This window comes from Lolium perenne, chromosome 3 (assembly GCF_019359855.2).
Source record: "Lolium perenne isolate Kyuss_39 chromosome 3, Kyuss_2.0, whole genome shotgun sequence".
NCBI classification, from domain to species: Eukaryota; Viridiplantae; Streptophyta; class Magnoliopsida; order Poales; family Poaceae; genus Lolium; species Lolium perenne.
In genome coordinates, this window is record NC_067246.2 from 295,341,559 (window position 1) to 295,345,753 (window position 4,195).

Genomic DNA, 4,195 nt, shown 5'->3' on the forward strand with positions numbered 1-4,195 from the left:
GGAGTGTGTCTCTCTCCCACACAAGCATTTATTCAAACAAAAACAAAAACAAAAACAAACAGACGCTGCAAGTAAAGTACATAAGATGTGATCGAATAAAAATATAGTTTCAAGAGAAGTGACCTGATAAGTTGTCGATGAAGAAGGGGATGCCTTGGGCATCCCCAAGCTTAGATGCTTGAGTCTTCTTGAAATATGCAGGGATGAACCACGGGGGCATCCCCAAGCTTAGACTCTTCACTCTTCTTAATCATAGTATATCATCCTCCTGTCTTGACCCTTGAAAACTTCCTCCACACCAAACTCGAAACAAACTCATTAGAGGGTTAGTGCATAATAAAAATTCACATGTTCAGAGGTGACACAATCATTCTTAACACTTCTGGACATTGCCCAAAGCTACTGGAAGTCAATGGAACAAAGGAATCCATCCCACATAACAAAAGAGGCAATGCGAAATAAAAGGCAGAATATGTCAAAACAGAACAGTCCGTAAAGACGAATTTTATTGAGGCACCAGACTTGCTCAAATGAAAATGCTCAAATTGAATGAAAGTTGCGTACATATCTGAAGATCACTCACGTAAATTGGCATAATTTTCTGAGTTACCTACAGAGAATTAGGCCCAGATTCGTGACAACAAGAAATCTGTTTCTGCGCAGTAATCCAAATCTAGTATGAACCTCAGGGGCGGACGCACGTTGTCCTTCCCGGTAGCACAGGACACCGGGTAAAATTTCACTTTGCCTTGTACCTGTATAATAGTATAGAGCGTGACACCCCCAAATTTTGTAGAGGGACACCGGAAGAAGCAGCATCGTAGCTTACCCAGCCCAGAAACAAGGAGTGGCGGCCCAAATACGTCCAGCCGGCAAGCAAGCGAACTAGGCCAGTTGCAGCTATCGATCCATCCATCCCCAAAACATACGACCACACCTCTTCATCTACTAGCATAGAACCTGAGCCGTACTTCCGTCCGTCAGTTTGCCGCCGTCGCCGATCACCAGATCGCATCAAGTCATCCGATTCAGCCGACAGAATCACAGAAAACAGGTACGTTGTAGCACCAGCAGTCCCTCAATACGCAGTCTCAATTGAATTCTAAAGTCGCTTCTTATATTGTGGTCTAGGGTTTGAAACTAATTTGGGAATTGGACTATTTCGGAATAATTATTCATGCTATGAAAAGATCGCACCGTTTGTGAGAGATACACATTGATTTTCAAATTTCAATTGCTCATCTACGGCCGGACGCGCAAGCACCAAGCAGTCAGATACAATGTCAAGTAAGCAAGCCAAGTAGCCTGTTGTTTGATGTCTGCAATCTTTTTCTGAACTTGGACATCAGTTATGATTGCATATCTTTATTTGTACAAATTTAGATTATCCAAATTAATTCTCGTATAAAAATTGACATGCTACAGGAGAAGCTCAATTTATGGCAAAGTTTGTGAAGAAAAGGAAGACCTCAGTACAAGATGAAATGGCTGGCGCGTCACAGGAACAGAATGATGCCCCAGTTCCTTTGTCGCCACATGTACAAATCTCTTCTCGGGGTATAGGGAATTCATCTCAGGCTCGTGAAGAAATCAATTGGGAAGAAGAAGTTGAATTTGATCCAGGCAAAAGAAGATGCATAGATGAGTACCCTCCTAATCTGAAGGATTTAGTAAGAAGAAAGTATTTGGCTAATGGGCCTTGTCAACCTCGTACTTGTGATTTTCTGGCTACAGAAATTTGTGGTAAAGACAGGAGGTTTGTTTCAGAATGGTTTGATGAGTTTGGGAGTTGGCTCGAGTACAGCGAGTCTAAACATAAAGCATATTGTTTTTGTTGCTTCTTATTTAGACCGCGGAAGAAGAAAGAAGCTGGTTATGTTGCATTTGTTAAAGATGGCTGGTCAAGTTGGAACAAGAAATATAGATTGAAGGAGCATGTAGGAGATATCAACAGTGTTCACAACCAAGCAGCAAGAGATTGTGAAGCTTTGCTGAAACAAGAACAACATATTTATGTTGCTTTGAATAACCAAAGTAATGCTATGAAAAATGCTTATTATACACGACTAAATGCTTCCATTGATGTTGTTAGAGTGTTACTGAAGCAAGGATTACCTTTCCGAGGCCACGATGAGTCGGAGGAGTCTTTGAATAAAGGAAATTTTAAGGAGTTTCATGGTTACACGGCTGAGCAAAATCCAGCAGTAGCCAAGGTTGTCGGCCCTAATGCTCCAGGTAATAATCAATTGACTTCTCCAAAGATTAAGAAGGCCATAGCTGAATGTTTTGCAAAGGAGATACTGCATTCTATTCTTGAAGAAATTGGACATGATGTATTTTGCTTGCTGGTTGATGAGTCCAGGGATGTGGCCGGTAAAGAACAAATGGCAGTGGTCTTACGGTATGTTGGTAAATGTGGAAAAATCAAAGAGAGATTAGTTGGCCTTGTACATGTGAAGGAGACAACTTCTAAATACCTTAAGTCTGCCATTGATGCTTTATTTGCGGAATATAAGTTAAGTTTCAAGCAAGTCAGAGGTCAAGGATATGATGGTGCGAGCAATATGCGAGGTGAGTTCAATGGGCTGCAGTCTTTAATCATGAGTGAAAATAACACAGCATATTACGTTCATTGTTTTGCGCACCAACTTCAATTAGTTATTGTGGCTGTTGTACGGAACCACACATGGATTGGGCAATTTTTGACATGATCTCTGTCTTGTTGAATGTGGTTTGTGGCTCTGCAAAGAGAAAGGACATGGTCCGTGAAAAATATAGAGAACAAGTGATTGAAGCTTTAGGTTGTGGGCTACTTAAAAGTGGGACGGGATTAAATCAAGAGCTAGCTCTTCAAAGACCCGGGGACACTAGGTGGAGTTCACACTATAAGACTCTAAAGAGTTTGATTGATTTGTTCCCTACAGTTGTCAAAGTGCTAGAATATGTGGAAGAAGAAGACAGAGATGGCACAAACAGAAGGCAAGCATGTGGTCTTCTTGTTTATTTCCAGTCATTTGATTTCGTCTTCTACTTGCAGCTTATGTCCACCATACTGATAATTACAAACACATTGTCATTGGCTCTACAACGGAAGGATCAGGACATTGTAAATGCCATTGGTTGTGTTACTTCAACCAAAAACACCTTAATTGAGCTACGGATGAATGGATGGGAATCTGTCCTAGGTGAAGCATATTCATTTTGTGACAAACATTCCCTTTCCAAGTTACAAATGGAAGATCCATATGTGAATCCTAAGAAGCCACGTCAAAAAATAGGTATTACCAACAAGCATCATTATCAAGTGGATTGTTTCAATGACGTGACTGATTGGTTGCTTCAAGAGCTTGATACTCGCTTCAATGAGAAAAATTCCAAGATCATTATCTGCTCGGCCGCTTTGAGCCCAAAAGAATCATTTCGTGATTTCAATTTGGAGAATTTAAAGAGTCTCGCTAAACTATATCCAAAAGACTTCGATGATGCAGAACTAAGGGACCTTAGACACCACCTCCTTCTTTATATAAATGATGTCCGAGCAGATGACCGATTCTCTGGTATAAATAATATATGTGAGCTCTCTCAAAAAATGGTGGAGACAAGGAAACATATTTGCTATCCTTTGGTATATCGACTATTAAAGCTAGCACTCGTCTTGCCAGTTGCCACTGCTACAGTTGAGAGATGTTTTTCAGCAATGAGAATTGTGAAAACTTATTTGCGCAACCGCCTTAGTGACGATGCCTTGAAATACAATCTTATTTGTTATGTGGAGAAGGAAGAAATGAGGAAGGTTACCAATGATCTGGTGATTGAGCGCTTTGAGGTCATGGAGGAACGTAGGAAACCATTTTAAAGGTAATGGTCTTAACTTACTAATTTAGTTTTAGTACACAATTTTATTAAATATGTTTCTAAGTATTTTTTTCTCTTTGCTTTGTAGGCAATTGAGATCTAGTGTGCATCTTTCCGCTTTCATTTGTAATCTTTTATAGTTCCAGATCCGATTTCATGTAAGCATTTTCACTTACACTCAGTATATTTATATTAAATTGGTGTGTTAGTAGACTCCATAATATTGATTGATATAATATTAGAGATGGGACACCCGGTCACTTTTGTTCTGGGTCCGCCCCCGATGAACCTTACTATCAAAGACTTTACTTGGCACAACAATGCAACAAAATTAAGATAA

At 40.0% G+C, this 4,195-nt stretch overlaps 1 pseudogene; it reads left to right on the forward strand.

Annotated features, from left to right (window-relative positions):
- Positions 1-858: 858 nt before the first annotated feature.
- Positions 859-3,980, forward strand: LOC127345113 (uncharacterized; annotated as a pseudogene).
- Positions 3,981-4,195: the final 215 nt, after the last annotated feature.